A 19,533-nucleotide genomic window follows, 5' to 3' on the forward strand; every position below is an offset into this window, starting at 1 on the left:
GGTTTCCCAGTTTGCGCAACGCGGTTGGAGCTAGGTGGAGAAAGTGTCATAAACCACGTGGTTCAAAGCATCAATGGAGCCGTATGAATGGAGTCTCATGCCGTAGAGTTGTATTGGGAATTTTGAGAATAGCGTGCGAGGCCTATACTGTAGGTGTCGATAAAGCGGCCCCATTGACGTGACTACAGAAGTAGTTCTGCCTCGCCATCTGGGGCCATCCTCCGACAGTTTGTTCGCAGCTGATGGCTGTGAGAGATGAATGGACATTTCTTTGCGTTGTCTGCGATGTCAACCGATGACAGCTGCTTCGTCTTCGTTGGCCATGGTGTTGGGGTGCTTCCGTTGATGGCTGAGCAGCCCCCAATCCTCGAGTGGTAAGATTCCTCTCCACTACTCGGCCACACGTTTCTTCTCCATCGGGGCTTCTCGGATGATGCTGGCTTGGTGTTGCCTGAGGCCCCTTGATTTTTTTTATAACGTGGAAAAAGTAACATTTAAAAACAGAGAATACGTGTGTGTGTGCTGTATATAAGTCGTAGAGGGAGCAGCGACGCAGTGGTGAGTGACTGCATGACGAACCCAGCAACTTCAGTTATTTTCCTGACAACAGCTAACATCAGGATGTTGAGATATTTGGATGAGATATTTGAGGTAGTCATGGGCTTACTTCACCACCCCGCACCGACCAGTGTGGTGAGATACGATCAAACAAATCCCAGGCCATGGGTAGGCCTTCAGCCAGCAGTGGATTGGCAATGGCCAGCAAATGATTACGTAGTTTAATTATATCAGTAGCATTACGGTGGTGTCATGATTCACGTTAGTTTACCTTTTCTTTCGTATGATTTGTGTATGAGCGCATGGCCGTTGTGTTGATTTCGAGCGAGGTTGGAATGTTGCGCTGCTGAATCGTGTAAATAACAAGCGTGTGGGTCCTGCAAGCCCCGTGTAGGGAATCAGTAAGGCGCGGTTGTAACATTCACAACATTTATCCCATTTAATGAGGGCACTTTTTTAAAATATGATTACAGTTCGTTAAGCTTTCTTTATACCCCTAAATCACCAGGGCCCCCCCTCCCCCCGAGGGGAGGAGCAAAACAAAGACTGAAGAGGAAACGTTCCCATCGTGAGAGATTATGAAGATTCTCACTGTACGCCACGCGTGCCATGCACGCCCACACGCACGCGTCCGCTTCAATTAGACGGATGGTATTTATGTCTGTAGGGAGACTCAGTAATGTAGCGCCCGTGTGTGCACGATGCAGTGTCAGGTTTCATACCCACCAGTGGCATGGCTATGGAAGAGAGGAATTCCAACACAGGCGGTGGTGGGTGGACATATGAGCCCCGGGGTCTTTAAACACACGTTTACATTTACTTGCTTGTAATGAGAATAAATAAATGAAATGGCCACTCCGTTTTCACGATAATGGTGATGTTAATAATAATTCGTTTTTTTTTCATGTATATAGTGTGCCCTTTACGCCAGGGCATCTAGAGGAGGGCTTTACACGGGACAAGCGACTTGCATCGCATCTCATATCAGACGTTTGAAAGGGCACCCATGGTGGCAGTTGTCTTCTGCTGCCACGAAGTTACATGGGTACCTGGTCCTGCTAGTGGCCATTAGTTTGCCAGTAAAGTGATATTGCCAATGTGTAATCACAATTGAGTAATTTGTCGGTCGTTTTTTTCACAACTGTCAAATTTGGACCATGATGCCAGCACACAACGGCCCTACTCGTTTTGAATGACATCACGGGATCCTTAAGATCCGCTGTTAAGTAAATGGCACGTATTTAACGGTTAATAAAACCCGCGGGATTAAACAGGGCGGCCGCAGGGCTTGGACCGCGAACCTCTGCGACAAAATAAAAAATGCACTACCGCTGGACATTGTTTTCCCCTCCTTTGGCGATTTATTTATTTTCTTCTTGCCAAGTCTCGAGACTTTAGAAAGCTTTCCTGCATTTCAAGATGTTTGGCCACTTCCACAATGAAAATGGAATGACCAGAGAAGGCTCATCCACTGCGAGGGAAGAACGCTCAAGCGTCGTCACCTTGTTAGTGCTGTGTGAAACCACCCTGCCATTCTGACGCCCACAGAGGTATTGTGGCCTACCGATCTATTAACTGGCACACCCATTTATACTCTAAACTAAAAAACTATAAGCTATTTTTTACTTTACCAAGTAAGGCCCATTGAGCTATACAGCTCTTTGCAGAAGCAACCTGGCCACAAAGGATAGCGCAACAAAGTGGCTCATCACGTGGAAATACATAGCAGCCAAATACTCTAAACGCATGTTGCTAAATCTGGAGGGAAAAACCGGAGTACCCGGAGAAGAATCTACGCGACACCACGGAGAGAACATACAGACTCCAAATATACAGGCGTCAGGGTCGGGATCGAACCCACAACCTCCTACATACCAGGCGAGGAGGTTAACATATCGCTACTGCTGGGCGGACAAAGATATGGGTTATTAAGGAATCTTTCTCACTGTTTCAACTACCGTGCGGGGAAATCAAATCGAACAAGCAACCGCTGGATTGCTAGTCCAGTTTGCTAACTGTTACAACTCAACAGCATCTTCACAGATAGAGGCAGTTTATGAATTGCCGAGCGTGCAAGCTATTCAATAGCGTGTCACGGATGCTGTTATAATGAGTGCGGTTGGCTACGTACGGTGCGAAAGAAGTTCAACATACATACAGTCCACTCTATGCATGGTCAACGCAACCTTTTCGCAAACAGCTGCTGGGAGGGAGACATCACCCTGGCCACCTTGTGCGACTTCATTCCTGAATTAAAATAATTTCAAGAGAAATGCTTCGGGAATGAATGGGACAGAAATCACGTCTGTTCGTGGTGCGCGTTGCTCTCCCTCTCGCTCCCCTCTTGGCCTGCCACTACATTTATCTGATTTCTCTCACGGAATGCGGAGGCCTGAATGGGCCGCATTGTGCACAATGTTATAAATTTTGGAGATGGGGAAATAAAAATGTAAAAAAACATCTAAAGTAAGTTGTAAGCACTTGGTTGCAGCACAGGAAAGTTTGTGGCTGCGGCTTATGTAGTGGAAAGGCCGTGAACTTGTTGACAGGCAAACTTGCGCACCGACGCTTTGATGTTTGCAGTTGTAAATTGGACGCTATTGAAATCCCCCGTGTAATGTAACAGGTAATTGGAATATAGCATACGGATATCGTGATTATCAGTAAGTCGTTCCCTTGAATGTGGTTGAAGTGTATGGAGAAAACTCTGCTCGAAAGTAATGCTGAACTGCTCAAGGCAGGCGGTCTCTTGCAGTCCACACCACGTTGTTCTGCTGGCTGTGAGCAGTCTTTGCACAGGTCCAATAGCTGAAAAACATGGACAGATTTCGTAACAGAGCACGTAAGTCTTCATTTCGTACCAACGTCTTCATCTATTGACAGGCACTTCAACAGCAAGTCAATTTCGTTTGTGCGCGTAATTTTGTACAAATGTCACTCCGTGTCTACGTATGTGGATATTAATGAATGCTCTCATACATTCACTTATTCAACCTTTATTATCGATGATATTGGTCGCAAAAGCCTATGTGTTAAACTGACATTCACTTATTCTCTTAATAACCAGGTGAGAGCCCACTGATGACGACATTTTGTTTCTCTAGGGAGATTAGGATAAGATGCACCAGTGTGTGAGCCCAGAGAGTTGGCATCCTTTATGGCCATGTGTGCCCATATTTCGTGATACCTGACATTTTATCTTAGCCCATGTCTTCCCCCAAGGCATCTTGCCCCATCAAGAATTCAAGCATGAACTTGTGAATCATTTAATATGATTGGCTAATGCTCAAAATCTGGCCACGGTGCCTACAAGCAAAGGCCCTGGGGGGGATGTTTTGTTTTTCGTCCACACTAATTGAACCTTATGGCGGGACCCTGGGGTCCCATAAGCCCCCGGCTCTCGCGTAAACATATTATTATCTAAACAAAAACTTGGCTCTTTTTCACCAATGGGTTTGAAGGATGGTGGCAAGTGTTGTCTTGTTAAATTATGCCTTTAAAACTGAAAAATACTTACCTGCAGTACCTCTATTTAAAGCGACTATCGAAAAAATGTACACCCCTCTGTCAATCATCGTGTTTCTAAGTGTGAATTTGTGAACACACTTTGTAAACAGTGCGTAAAATAGTACGTGTTTTCTATGCGCTGTTCATATTGTAACAAGCGTTTATACCAATGTTACTCTACAGAGTAGTGGGTCGCAGTTCCTTCTATCCGCATTGATACGAGCAGTATGTGGGGACTATGACTTAATCGCAAAAAACAACCTATCTGCACAGATGCATACGGACAAGAGAAGTATTATCAAACGGGAGGAATTAACGGTGCAACGTATCTCATCTGTTAAATATCTGCAGGTAATAGGATTGTCATCGATTGATCCTGGCTGCAGACTTTGGAGGCAACACATTTATTCAGTTCCCACACACGGGGTAACTTCCCCTTAACAGAATAACAACCTAAGGTGGTGACCACCCGGCTAACTACACTAGTTACTACGTAACTGCTACTACAGACCGGGACCAATGACTTGGGCCCGGGACCACGTGTTGGAGACTCGTTGAACGGAGATCGTAGACGAAGGGTTTCTTCCAGGATGAACAACAACCTTGGTCCCTCTCGCGACCCGGCTTATATTCTCTCTGTGGCGTGTCCGGCTCCGTCCTTGGCCACGTCCACCTTCCAGAATCCTCGGGAAGGATCTGGGTCCCAATCACGTGACCACCCCCTAGACCCCTCTTGGGGCCCCTTTGTCAACTTAACCGGTCACGTGTCCTCCCGGGTCAACCAGAGTGCCATGACCTCACACAACCCGATCCTTCGGTCGGCACCCACACACCCTGTCCTGTAGGGTCGGCACTGCACTTAAAGCGTGGTGCCATCCAGCGCTATTATTCAGCGCACACCGTGCCCCTCTAGGGCCGGTACTGCACCCACAACATTGTGGTATCCGGCGATGTCACTCCACAGGCAAAATGCACCCTTGCTGTTGGTGTCACATGGGCCATTTCGCTTGATATCACATTTCACAAAGCAAGCGTTGTCGTTCTCTGTAAGCAAGCCGTGCACAGGCAAACACAGCCCATGCTGTGTCAACAATGAAGTGTATATTTGGTTTTCGGTCTTAACAGTTGTAGACATTTATTGGCGTAGCCGGAACAGCAAGCTTACCCAGTTGATTTCGAATGTGCTTCACTTTCTATTTTTAGCTGCAGTGCTGTGGGAACACGCGGATGCTCTTGTTCACGGTCTTTTACACGAGGTTTTATACACACAACGTATTTTTGGCAAAACGTGGAGTGGTGGTGCAGTGGTTAGCAGACTAAGCTTCGCTTAGCCACAGCAAACGTAAGTGGTGATTTATATCTCAACCGGACCCTGGGCCTTCCACACTAAACCACATTGACCAGAGTAGTGAAGTATGGTCAAACAACCCCAATGACTGGCGCACGGCATGCGAAGCCTTCATCCAGTGGTGGATTAACAAATGGCTATACATACCTATTTTATTAACAGTATTATTACGTCGACTTTTTACAAATGTCTTGGTTACGGAAGTGACCATAGTTAGTTGGTCGTAGAATTATTGCAACTCGATGTTCACTTCCATCGTTTGCAGGGGACATCTCAGACCTGCAAAGCCACCCATTGGCTCATGCATTTGGTGCAAAGTGTATTGAGGATTGAAATACAAAATTCTTAATGTAAAGATCTGGAATTAAAATGTAATTCTCATCAAGCCCCATTAGCGGCCAACCCTCTTGGGCCTTTCTTTTGAGCTGCTGTGAATAAGGGCCAATGCCTGAAACGTAATATTTTCAAGCAGTGTTTTGGAAGAATGAGTTGAGTTTTTGTGTTCTTTGAATGTTTACAAATCTCCATGATGCATGGCACCTCCGTGATTGCCTTGCACTTTACTCTCCAGAGGGTATTTTTGCCTATTCATCCACACTGGCCAGAATTTTTTTAAATCTTGCTGCGCTGTTTCAACTTCTGCGCCGGGAAATCTGTCGGACTAGCGACCTCTGAATTGCAAGTCCAGTGTGCTCACCGTTACACCTTGGCACATTCCCAAAAGCCAGTGAATAATAAACATTAAAATGCAATTGATTTATCGAGGAAAGTTCTCGTTGAGCTTTCACGCATTACTCTCTTTCAGGATTCTATATTGGGATGTCACGTCAATGCATTTTTTATTCATTAAAAAATAGTCCCCCCCCCCCCGGGTGGTCACATCAAACCTAATGCTGAAGTTGCAAAGCGGCCCCCGCCCACTTCTCCCGCCCCCCCCCATGTTCCCAGTTGCCTTCGTGAGCCTGGCATCTCGTCCGCAGAGACGGCGCGGTACCCCGTGGCGCCACGCGAGAACGTTGGCTGCCCCCCGGCCTGGAGAGTTGCGGCACACGCGAGCACCGCTCGGTTAATGCGGCGTTTGTGCCCGCAGATATTTGTGGCTCGTGAAGCGGTCTGATCGTGGCACGTGTGTCTTTTTTTTTGGGAGCCGATGGTGGTCAGTGGGGGGGAGGGGGGGATGGGCGGGAGGTGGCGGGGTATCCGTTTCACCTCAAGCGATGCCCAATGTCACGTGCGGCTGCCCCCCCCTCCCGCCACGTTGCCGGCAGCCACGGGGGGCGTGCGAGGTCGCGTTGTGCAGGGGTCTTCTTGCCGAAATGCATTTCTATCTGTGACGATGCGTAGTCGTTGTCTTCTTCCTTTGCATGGTGAAGAGTTTCGTTCACAATGTTTGTATATATTTTAAAATACAGTTGCTGAGCACAGGCCCGAAAGGGTTCAAACATAAAGAGGCCGACAACAAACAGCGCTATCATCGCCGTCATCGATAAGAGTTGACACGTTTATTGCTTTGAGCAAGATTATTGCAAGGTCTTGGGCAAAGAGAAAGAGTAGAGCGAGAGAAGTGTTTTGTCCTGCGGTGTGCCGGGTGAACACAGCGCGGATGAGAGGAAAGAGGGGTCTTATAAAGCGAGTCCTCTACATGGATCATGAATCAAGCTCAACTGCTTTATGTTGTTATACGTTCATGTCTAACTTTGGTGAACAGCCAGTGGACAGATTGAGCAACGTCCTTATTAATATGAAGTTTCTGCCAGAAAATGGCCAACATGGGCAGTGGTGTTACGATGCAGACCATGGTTTCAGATTGGTGACCGCAGTCAGACTATGGGCTATTCTTAATTGTCCGTTGGTAGTGGTAGTGGTCAAATAACATTGCGTGCAGAGGCTCTCATACAGCAGTGTATTTCCACCGGGCTATACGTGTTTGCGTAACCTACAGTGCACGTTGTTGTGTGGGGAGCGCTAGTGTAGCGGTTAGCGCGCTGCGCTATGAACCCGGCAACCCGGGTTCGATTCTTGCTCACGGCCAGCACCAGTGACGATTATCTGAACCGGTCATGGGCCTCCCCTAGGTCGACTCAGCCTCAGAATGAGTACTTGGTGCGGTGTGTAAACATCGCCACTGGGGAGACGAAGGCGGTCGGGCGTGGTGCTGGCCACCAACCGCCTCGTGTACCGTTCCGGCCTTCATACGTGCTCGCTAACAGCACTTGGCCCTACAGTCTGTGAAGGCTACATGGGGGATCTTTGTCTTTGTTGTTGCGTGCAAGTATTACCTAGGTAGAATCCCTGTCGGCATTGTACGCGTAAGTGCTTGTGTGTGGTTGCCCATTCCACTGGCCAATATTTGTATAATTGCGTCTTAATGCACACGCGATACATAATGCAAACTGTTGGCTCCAGCACGTGCCAGAGCGGAGTCTGTGGAGGATAATAATTCAAGGGGAACGACTCCGATGGGCGGTGCACATCCCCAGGATTCCCGACCGGACAAAACTCCCAAGGTCACGTCTGCCGGCAGGCGCGAAGAGAGGATGAGAGAGGACTATGGTGCAGACAGGATGTCACTCGTATGTACACTCATTCATTCATCACCAATGCACGATTATCATCACGTCAACATCGCTTTATAGCTATACCTTACATTAAAAAAATCCTAAATCTCACATTGTATTATCAATGTGTTTAGGAGATTAAGAGATGTATGGATGAGCCATCAGAGACACTACTTTGGCAATGGACAATTGGTTATGGAAAAGGCCTCTGGATTTTGCTAGCATTTTGAATGTCCTTATTTGTAGTCCGTGCTCTTTTTTGAAGATACCATGTGCGTGAAGGCATTGTATATTATTAAAACATATAATTATATATCAGCGTCATTGGCTCGGTTAAATTTTTGGCAACATATTCCTTATAAAATTATTCTTTTATTAACTGACAGTCTGGGGTGGTCTTCAACAGAACAAAACAGAAGCACGTGCAAACACTCATTAATGTGCTAAAAACATATTCACATCTAGAGGACTGCAGAACTTGCGCAATTGTTGCTGCCTTCCGACTCGTTTATGGTTCCTCGGCGATTGTGAGAATTTAGCAAACATCTTGAGAAACCCTCAAAGCTGCTCCATACAACGCGTGTTGCTTGCGCCGAGATGGACATGCACAAGTGTTTGTTTTGCTTCATTGACCTAGCTTCAGACTACTATCTAATTATAATTATTGAGTAATATTTGATACACTTAATTGACACTTTATGTACTGGCAGATAATTCCACAGTCACGGTGCATCATTCATGACACGCAAAATATCTTGGTTATGTAATCGGTTAATTTGGGCAATTATTTTTGTCAAAGAGGTGGGAACTAAGCGATGGGTAATTTAAAAGTTATCGACTGTTAAAATTGCGGAGTTCATTTTAACGTTAACACACTACTTTGATCCCTGCACCATATATAAATTACACCCTTGCAATTGTACAATTTCCACCCATCAATACAACAATGCAGGGCCACAGGGCTTCAATCCATAATGTGCTGTAAAGCCAGCAATTAATATGGCTCTTGTGCTGAATTAACTTAGCGGCAAGTGGGTATTATGTCTGGGCTGTAACAGAAGGAGGAGAGGCTGTTGTGGCCCACTGTGGTGTGTGGTGAGTGGGCGGCTGGGTCATGTGAGAGAAGGAAGAGAATTCAAGGAGGTTGAAGAATTGGGGTGGGGTTTTTGCGCATGCATGCGTGTGTGCGTGCATGTGTGTGTGTAGGCGTTTTCCTCCAGTCTGTTAAGCCGACACGGGGTATCTTTGTGTGCCCGTGTGTGCGCGCGTGAGTTGTGGGGAGTGGTGGCGCAGCTGGTTAGCGCCCTGTGCTACAAACCCAGCGGCCCGAGTTCGATTCACACTCACGGCCACCAACACCAGTGACGATTATCTGAACCAGTCCTGGGTCTCTCTCCCTTAGGTCAACTCAGCCTCAAATTAGTACCTGGTGTGGTGTGTAAACATTGCCGCTGGGGAGACAAAGACGTGAATAATAACACTTGCCACAACAGTATGGTAAGGCTATACTGAGGATCTTTGTCTTTGTGTATTGTTGCTGGGAGCGGCACCCTGATGCTCTCTGCACGCTGCCGCCACTCCGTTCCATTGCCAGCCATGCACAACGTGGGTAGTCTGTATTGGCTCCGGGCACCCTTTAGTTTGACTAGGCCGGCCTTCAATGATATAGTTATCCGTTTTGGCAGAGCATCTATAAGTTCAAGAATCAAGTTAATTTTGTTGAACCATTTTGGAACTCAAGGGAGTGACCTGAGGGGACAAGTGTTTGAGAGACGGAGGTCATCAGGCACGGTGCTGATGTTTAACATTTCGATTTAAAGCTTCTTTCGTGACTGCAGGGATTTATCTTCTTGGTTCTTTCGGTAAAGTCACGTAGAATGGAGATAATAAAATAATACAAATAAAACATAATAAAATAATACAATTCTCACGACGTTTCGGCCAGCGTCTTTCCGACAGACCTGTTCTTCACCTGAGGACGGCTGCTCGGGTTGTGGCCGAAACGTCGTGAGAATTGTATTATTTTATTATGTTTTATAATACCGAAAGAACCAAGAAGATGTTTAACATCTTAATGGGTGCTCGATAACAATCAAAGCTAGCCAGTGGCACCGTGGCATAGTGGTTCACGCACTGAGCTATGAACCTGGTGTCCTCTGAGTTCAATTCCTGGCCACGGCTAACATCGCAAACGATTGATACAGATTTTCAGATTAATCTGAACACTCCGAACATTGGGCCTTGATATGAAATTTAAGATGCGTTAAAGCAAAATCATTACTTGTGATTGATCCGTAAATATGATGTCGCAGGAAGTAAGATCTCGCAAATGATGTCACTTCCTTGTTTTCCCCACCAGAAGTGGCATCACCTGGCATCAAGTGGTACCACTTTTATCAACACGAGGCACACGTTAAATTATAAAATGTTCTTATTTCGTATGTCTTATGTAGATACAGAGCTTCAACTGCAATTTCACATTCAGGTGGTCAAGCCAGACCACCGCGTTAGGAGCAGCAGAGTAGTGTATCGCTGTGATGTCTCCTTCGTGTTTATGGGTCGCGCATTGCTTCGTTATTTGTTGTATGGTCTGTTCTGGATGAGCACAGTCGCACGCTGGAGAGTTTTTAATTTTGCATTTGTGCATCAGGTATCCGCATCTGGCATGGTTTGTGTGGATGCGTTTTAGGGGCGACGATTAAGTAATGTAAATTATCCCAAAAAATTCTCCTAAAAAGTTTTCCTTCCAAAAATGCGAAATCCCCCCCAAAAATCCAAAACTCATCCCGAAAGTCCAGGCAAGCAAAAAAGCACAGTGGAAGCTGCACTTGCCTTGACGGTGAGTGCGTATATGAAAGTCTTGGGGGTTAGCGTACGTCGCCTTGACGGATGGGGCTATTAGAACCCCCCCCCCCATATCCTCCTGCCCTGAACAGGCACGGGCGAGCACGCCACAGGGCCGACTCATCAAGGGCGGCACTTTAAACAAGTGCACGCACACACCCAAAACAGACAAAGACTCCCGTATAGCTAAGTCAAACCACCAGGGAAAGTGCTGTTAGCGAACATTAAATTAAGGCCTTCATGGTGCACGTTGAGGTGGAGTGGCCTTCACATTTGTTACCCCCCAGAGCTGGTATTTACCCAACATACCAAGATACTCTTTTCAGGTTGAGTCAGCCCAAGCGGGGGTGGGGGGGGGTTCAGAACTTGTTCAGATATTCACTACTGGTGTTGGCCATGGCCCTAGCTTCAAAATAATGAAGGCATCCCCACACCATATTGGAAATGAGGGTGGTGTTAACTATACTTGACCATGCCGGTCAGTGTGGGTTGGTAAAGGCTGCGGCCCAGGACCGGATCAGACACCTTCTTCTTCCTAGCGTTGTTCCCGCTGTGGCGCAGGGTCCGCTTTTCGGCATTGTCTTCTCCATTTGGCTTGGTCCAGGGCATCTTCGGGGGATGCGTTGACCGTCTTCACGTCTTCCTTTATTCGATCCATCCATCGCTTCTTCGGACGTCCGCGTGGACGGCGGCCCTCTGGCTCAATACGCATGGCAGTCTTGGCCACCGATGACTCTTCACTTCGCATCACATGGCCGTACCACCGAAGCCTTGCCGGATCAGACACCCCCTACCATTATTGTCAGCCGTGGCTGGGAATTGAACACAGGTCGCTGTGTCGCTGGGTTCGTAGTCCATGAACCACGGTGCTACTGCACTCTACACACATGCACACATGCACACATCAAAGATCCCCCATATAGCCTGAACAGACTGTAGGGGCAAGTGCTGTTAGCGAGTACCTATGAAGGCCGGAACGGTACACGAGGGGGTGGGTGGCCAGCACCACGCCCGGACCGCCTTTGTCTCCCTGGTGGCAATGTTTACACACCTCACCAGGTACTCATTTAAGCCTGAGTCGACCTAGGGGAGGCCCAGGACCGGTTCAGATAATCGTTACTGGTGTTGGCCGTGAGCCGGAATCGAACTCGTGTCGCCGGGTTCATAGCGCAGCACGCTAACCGCTACACTATCGCTCCCCACTATGCACACATACACACATATACACATGCACGCATAAATACACCACCCTAACCCACTGCCCTCGAGAGAGGGGAAACGGCCCAGGACTCACTGCATCCCAACTCCTTCCATCTCCACGTGCCCCTTTGTCCAGCCCTCGCCACCCAGCACAGAGCTCATGTTGCACTTGTGGAGTGTTAGTACATTCTTTTGGGGATGTTGCAGCTGGGATGCATACTCAGTAGCCCATTGGCTGGGCTACTGAGCATGTGTCCATGCACATGTTCACGTGCATGTGCATATGCACATACTCGGTCATAGATGCATGCTAATTCCCTTGTGTGTGCATCCTTTCCTCTGCGAACGTGTCTGTATGTGTGTTATGGTGTTGTATATAAGTGGGGAGCGGTAGTGTAGCATTTAGTGCTGCGCTATGAACCCAGCACCCGAGTTCGATTCCCGCTCATGGCCAACACCAGTGGCAATTACCTGGACCTGTCCTGAGCCTCCACTAGGTCGACTCAGCCTCAAATAAGTACCTGGTGTGGTGTGTAAAAACATCGCTACTGAGGAGACATAGGTGGTCGGGCGTGGTTCTGGCCACCCACCCCTTCATGTACCTTGCCGGCCTTCATAGGTGCTTGCTAAAAGCACTTGCCTCAACAGTCTGTTAAGGCTTATGTGGGGGATCTTGGTCTTTGTCTTTTTTGGTTGTATACGAGTGCAATTGCACCTGCATGTGCGTGAGGGCGTGCGACTGTCGGTGTGTGTGCACGAGCGAACACGTGCGTGCGTGTGTACCCTTCTCCCCTCCACGCCCAGCTCTCTGGGGAGAGAACAGGGAGTGGTAAGGGTTCAGGGGTCCACGTTGTCCGTGCCGCGGTCCGGGAATTGTGAGAATAGCCCCAGCGTGCACGTTCACACAAACACGCCATGTGCCGCTCGCCTATTTTGGGTGTCGCGGCGTCTGTTGTTTATTTGTCCACGTCTCGCTGCACACCCGCCACGGCCACAGCTGCCTGGTCGGCTGGGAAACCTGACGGCACATTGTGAGTGTTCGACAGTGCAAATCCTGCCTGCTTCGCCTTTTCAAATCCAGGGCCCACTAAACATTTGCACTCTGCTGGAAAGTAAAGATGATTGTAATAACAAGGAGATCTATTGAATTTAATCGTCCAGGAAAGTCTCACCGAGTCACAAGACTCGGGACGGGTTCTGCAATTGGGATGTTTGGCCGGGAGCGTTTTTGCATCTGGAGGGAAACAAGGGTACCCAGAGAAAACTCAAGCGCATGACTTCGTAATGCTCAAGAGGGCCACACAGATGGGTTCACAAATACACTTGATCTATTGGCTTTTCCTGGATGCCTTGCAAGCCCCACTGGGTTTTAGAGTTTCACATATCTGAGTGATACACTAACCCTTGCCTCTTGTATACTGGGTCACAAGCAGTCATGCGCCACTCTCATAAGTAGGCATTATTAAGGCTCCGTGATATCATTTATAGAGTGTAGGCCATTTTTTACTCCTGATCTTCTCTTCATTTGTGTGACTGTGGATTCGGATGAGATCTACCTTGTGCTAGGCAAATGAGCAACCACTTTTTAATCTAGAATCAGAATATTGATTGATACTGGAGGAATCTGATACGTTAAAAAGCTCTTTTTCGCAGATGTCTAGTCGGGGCAGATCAGAGTTAGAAAACTAAATTCTTTAAAACAGATTTTGTGTTTAGTTTGTTGTCCTTCTTAAGCACCTCCGATTAGCACGGTTAGCTACGTATGGTGCGAAAGAAGTTCAACGTACATGCATATGTTACAAACAACAAACATTGTTTGGGCGAGGAAAATGAGCAACCACTTTTAAATCCGGTGGTGCTGCTTACTACTACTACTGCTGCTAACCACATCTTGTCCTTGGGCTCGGAGAATCGGTGGACCCTCCACGTTCCACATGCAAAATTCATGGGGTGTTGCGGTTGCGTTGTGATTTATTAATCGCTCGCGCGTGTTGACCAGCGCGGCCGCCTGTTGAAGGTGTCACTCAAGGTCCGCACCTCTCGCCCCTCGCTGGCTCTGGAGCTTGATTATCTTTGAACCTCGTCGCGAAGAAACCCAGTGTGCTGAGAACAGGGGGAAGACGGCGCCCTGTGTGAATGGTTGGTGGTGCAAATGTATTTTTTGCAAGCGGGGATGTGTAATGTAAACGATCGCATGCAGTGGGTAAGAATATATTTTTTTAGCTTGGATTTAAACAGTGAGACAGCCAGCCGTACATGCAGCCAAGGAGAAGATTGTTTTAGGCAACAAGTGCAGCAGAGGAGAAGGCAGGTACCTCAGACTGAGGCACGCACACGATTTTGAGTGGGCCTGTAGCTTTGTTCACGCAAGTAGCGTGCGCACACACACACACGCATGCCGCACACTCCACACCTCTCCCTTACACCCTGCCCATCTGCGGTTCTTACCCACACTTCCGAAATTACGTTTGGGTGCCTGCTGTTGCAATGGGGCTTCCTGTTTTTTTGGTTTTTACTTTTTGAAAGTGAAGCTCGTGTTCTCAGGGAGCCCAGGAATGGCTCCACGTGGCATGGGTACCACATTGTGTGCGAGTGTGGGAACACGGTGGCACAGGATTGGGTTAAGCCTGGTTCTCTTCCGCCATTAATTGTGTTTGCTCAGTTTCCACGGGCGCTATAAACCCCGTGTTTTACTGGTAGGAACCACCTGGTTACACCAGCCCACAGGGGATTATTGTGTCCGTCCGTCGTGCATCCAAAAATGGGAGGGGTGGGGCTGGCTGGAGAGGGGAGGGTGGGGAGGGGCTGGGTGGGGAGGGTGGGGGGTGGGGCTGGGTGGGGAGGGGCTGGTCACCCCGTGGTGCCCTTATAAAACTCAAAGTTTAACCTACTCACGCCAGCTTGTGCCCGCCCTCACAATCGGCCATATTTGCGGAATACACCACGCCGCCGTTGACCCTGGTCATTGACCGAGCAACCCAACGTTCCTACCAGCTCCCTCCCCAGGAATGTGTTTGTTTTTGTTATGCTGTCGGCAAGGAGATATTATTAGGCCCCTCCGTTTTGAATGCCGTATAAATAGCATGTCGTGGCGTTGTGTCGTTTGTCATATTAACGTGAGAGGCCAATTTTGAGGTGGCAATATTATTAAATCTGCAGGCGAGGACCAAGGCTCCTCGTTGTTGTTGTAATTCAGGAAAAAGATACGTAAATATCTTGCCGTAAATTTAAGGAAAAAGAAATTGCACAACAAATCACGTGTACGTTCACAACGTAATGCCTTACAAAACATTTCTACAAATACGAGACTAAAAGAGGCGCTCGCAAACTGTCTGCAGGTGAACGCTTAATTGCAGACAATTCATTGCTCGCTAAGTGGACAATTGGTCGACCCACAAGGGGTTCAATTCCAATTAAATATTTTACATTTGACTCCATTTACTCCACAAGGGAATAGTGGTGATGTAGCGATTAGTGCCGATATCCGGCTTTGCCTCAAATCACTGGAGAGCTATGTCTAAACCAATCCTGGACCTCCTTTATCGATTCGTACTGACCAGCATTCTGAAGAATAGTCAAACAACCCCTGTGACCAACATGGTATGGGGATGGTTTCATCCAGCAGTGGCTAATGATGATGCTACTATGAGTACATGTACATGAATGCGGGTGTACTTGTATGCGTCGCGTGATTTCCATTACACACAGGCCGGTGACCCGGGTTCAATTGCCTCCTTTTACAAAAATGTCTCACCCGACGTCTAAGTGGCCAGCTAGTGAGCTCGCCGGAGACCGCCACCCGCTGGCGAGGAGTCGGCGCCCACTTAATCATCCCCCGGGGGACAGATGCCCTTCATATTTCCCTGCAGCCCTTATGCTCGGTGAGGGTTACAGCCAGGGGTCAACCCTGCTCACGCAAAGGGCTTGCTCGCAACCGGCGTGGGTGGGGAGGGCCTTCACACACTTTACCCCACCACCACCACGAGCGGACACGTCCGTACACTCTACTATGGTATTGCTGGTGCCACTGGTGGACTGATGGAGGCCTCAGCAGATGAAGTTTCCCCACCCAATGTGTCACTTAAAACCCCCTTTGCTCGGAAAGCAATAACTGTTTGCAGCCCGTGCGGGTGCATTTTGCATCGTGCATTTTGCATCGTGCTTGAATCGACTGGCCTGTAAACACAGATGTTTGTTAATGATTGTCCGAATGTGTTTCCATTCGGTGTCCATTATATAACCATGTGAGAACTCTTTGAGGCTTATATTTTGTCAGGGATACCTGAATGTTTAGTAACTTATAATAAAATAGTTAAGCTGGTTTATATTCAAAAATGCCATGTGGGTGTATGACACCAGCATACAAATGGGCCTGCTCTTGTGAATCATGTCATAGGGTCTTTCGCACCGGCTTCACATCGGATGTTTCCATCATTCCTAGTTGGAGCAGAGCACACAGCATTAGTGTCGGTCTTACCCAGGCATCAGGAAACCCCACTGCATGTTAATCTGCTCTGCAACACCACCTAAAGTTGTCATCGCCGTGATAAAGGACGTGGGTTCTCAGTATATCATGTGTGTTGTGCGGATAGAATGCGTTGTCAGTTTGACACCTAGGCTTTCGCGGCCAATGTCCATGAGAAAAGTTTTTTGTGTTAGATCGCACGAATATAAATGTATCGTTAAACCCGCCACCACCTCACACAGCCAATAAGTGAAGTTTGTCACGTTAACAAAACAAAACCCCCCCAAAAAAACTCTTCTGGAGAATGGCCTGAGGGGGGTAGGGGGAGCGGTCTAATAGTTTAGCCAACATTATCTAGGTATTCCTTCCCCATTGGCATTGGCTTGCACCAGTGGAACATTTGCATAGGAGAAGAGACAGTTTGAGCGCGACGTTTTGCTGGTGATTACAACCAGCTTCATCAGGCGATTTGCAAAATAATCTGTTTGACAAAGGTGGTTGTAATCGCCGGTGAAACGTCGCGTTCAAATCGTAAATGTTGCGGGTTTCCTCTCCAACACACCAGTGTGCTGAAGTAATAACTAAATTAGCACGTTTTGTATACTTGACAAACCTTACAAATTGGCTGTGTCGGCTGGTGGTGGGTTCACGACACATTTATATTTACGCGCTCTAACCTAAAAAAAAGACCCCCTTTATTATGGATATAATATTGGTCGTGAAAGAACTACGTGTTAAACGGCAGAAGACAGCAGTGCAGCGCAGTTGTTGATGAGCAAGTGCAGGTGACGCACCCAGCAGCAATCTCACCCCCCGTAAATTCCCCACCGCCCGTGACGCGCGCGTGCGACTACACAGATCTCGCATGCCCCGGCCGCCCTAACGAAAATACGTCAAAGAAAATAAAGAATAAATGAGAGTGATTCTAAATAAGGTTTTACGAAGAAAAAAAAATCCACATCACGAGCGTGACTCTCTTGGACGGTGGCCTCCTTTTATGGTCACAGGTACTAATAAGGCTGAATAATTCAAAAACATTTGGCAAGCGTTACAGATGTGACCTCTCTTGGCTTGCAGAAGCCTTGGGAACACTGGGCGGCATGCGCCCTCCACGCGGGATGCAGATTCTACATTTGCTGTGGTTCTTTTTGCATCCCACGAACAAATTATGCCAGCTAGCAGCCCCCCCCCCCATATCCCCGCGTCTTTCCATATATATCCATATGTGTGAGATTATTGCAGATATATTTTTTAACTGTTGCTGACTTGGACAAACACAATGCCTCCTCCAATTATATTATCTGACCGCTTTCTCGCAACTTTTGTGAGGCTCTAGACATACAGCGTTTCAAGCACATGGCTCTCGTTGGACGCTGTGCTGTCTCTTGCTGGTACAGCGACCTCGCCGCTGTAAAAGCACCTAACTAATGGCGTGTTTAGTTTACAGAGTCAGCCGTGCGATGACTTTGGTAAACAAGCCATTTCTCCGCATGTTATTGCCGAAACAAGACAAAATGTCCTTCCAATAGCTTGCAATGAGCTCGTACAGCCTGGAATTGCAGGCAGTGTCCTGTTACTGTAACTGAGTGTCCTTGTCCTGGCGCATGCTGTGTAGGCTTCTTTGTGTGGTCTTATTTTAAATAGCGGTGGTGCCGCCCTGTTACCGGTCTAACTGTGTGTGTGTGTGGCGGCCCATCTCCTGGGTCTTGCCTTTGTGCACGTTAACGCGGGTGTATGAATGGTTTGTTTGTTTGAATAGTTAGGTGTGTGTGATGAGTGAATGCAGTGGCAGGAAGGTCGGCAGGTAGGCGGATGTGTTGACGAGAGCAGTGTTCCTTGCGTGCTTTACGTGGCTAAATGGGTACGTGTATAAATTGGTCGATGAAAAAGCATGGGGTGTGTGAGTGAGTCGAGGTACAGTATTGGTGGCATTCACTTGTTGGTGGAGGGATATTTAAGCCTGGCAGATCGCTTCGTCTTGGCGGAGTTAGTGGAAGGAGGCATAAACAGAGCTCTGCCTGGCTTGAATATCCGTCCACGAACCTGTGTATTCATAGTGTAACAATGCATCGGTCCACGTCAATTGAAATTGATTCTTACCGTCACAATGCATGCATGCACGAATGCATTCAATCTTGCATTTAGCAATGTATTATTTTGGATTGTTATACGTTCTATGCAACTAGCTTATTTCCCGTCCAAGGATGTGTGTATATTGCAGTAAATCTGAAACATTCAAAAGAAAAATTGTTCAGCTCATGATTATTAATGAGGGGGGGGTTGCCCCATGTGGAGTGACGTCACCCGCTAATGGTTATTGGGGAGGGGTGCGGCATGTGGAGTGCGCGACCTTCTTGTGCGTTACTGTAAATTTCCATGCGGGCATGAATATTAATGAAGGGGGGGGGCTCTTTTGCAGTGACGTCACGCACGGATGTAGCACTGTGCTGCGTAGATTTAGTTTTTACCGTCACTTTCTGTAAAGAAACGTCATATTAGAAGCGACTTTGCGTAATACATTATTTAATTCAGCTCGACCTTCCTCTACGTTCGTGTAAAAATCCACCCACTCATGAATATTAATGAGGGGGGTGGGCCTCATGTGCAGTGACGTCACATGCGGGACGGACAGACATTTCTGGGTGATTATAGTAGGTAATTAATGTGGACCCTAGAGCCACTAGAGGCGCTGCAGTGCACGACAATGCCATGCGCTGCCTTCAGCTCGCAGTGCATGAAGCATAGCTGTTGATGATAATGATGATGAATGGAGGTGATCACTGCACAGACGATACAGAACAAACGAGCATCAGGTATTCCTGGCAAAATATAAGCCTCAAAGATTCTCACATGGTTACATAATGGACACCGAATGGAAACACACCCGGACAATCATTAACTCACATATGTGTTCACAAGCCAGTCGATTTAAAGCACGATGCAAAATGTACCCACATGGGCCGCAAACAGTTATACCTTTCCGACCCAAGCGGTTTTAAGTGACACATTGGGTGGGGAAACTTCATCTGCCCACCAGTGGCACCGGCAATTCC

General features: G+C 47.8%; 1 protein-coding gene across 2 annotated transcripts in view; it reads left to right on the forward strand.

Moving 5' to 3' along the window:
• Positions 1-19,533, forward strand: part of ADCY9 (adenylate cyclase 9) — a 74,082-nt gene that overhangs the window by 21,011 nt on the left and 33,538 nt on the right. The gene's annotated exons all lie outside the window — the stretch shown is intronic.

The sequence above is a fragment of the Lampetra fluviatilis genome, chromosome 23 (assembly GCF_964198595.1).
Source record: "Lampetra fluviatilis chromosome 23, kcLamFluv1.1, whole genome shotgun sequence".
Lineage (NCBI taxonomy): Eukaryota > Metazoa > Chordata > Hyperoartia > Petromyzontiformes > Petromyzontidae > Lampetra > Lampetra fluviatilis.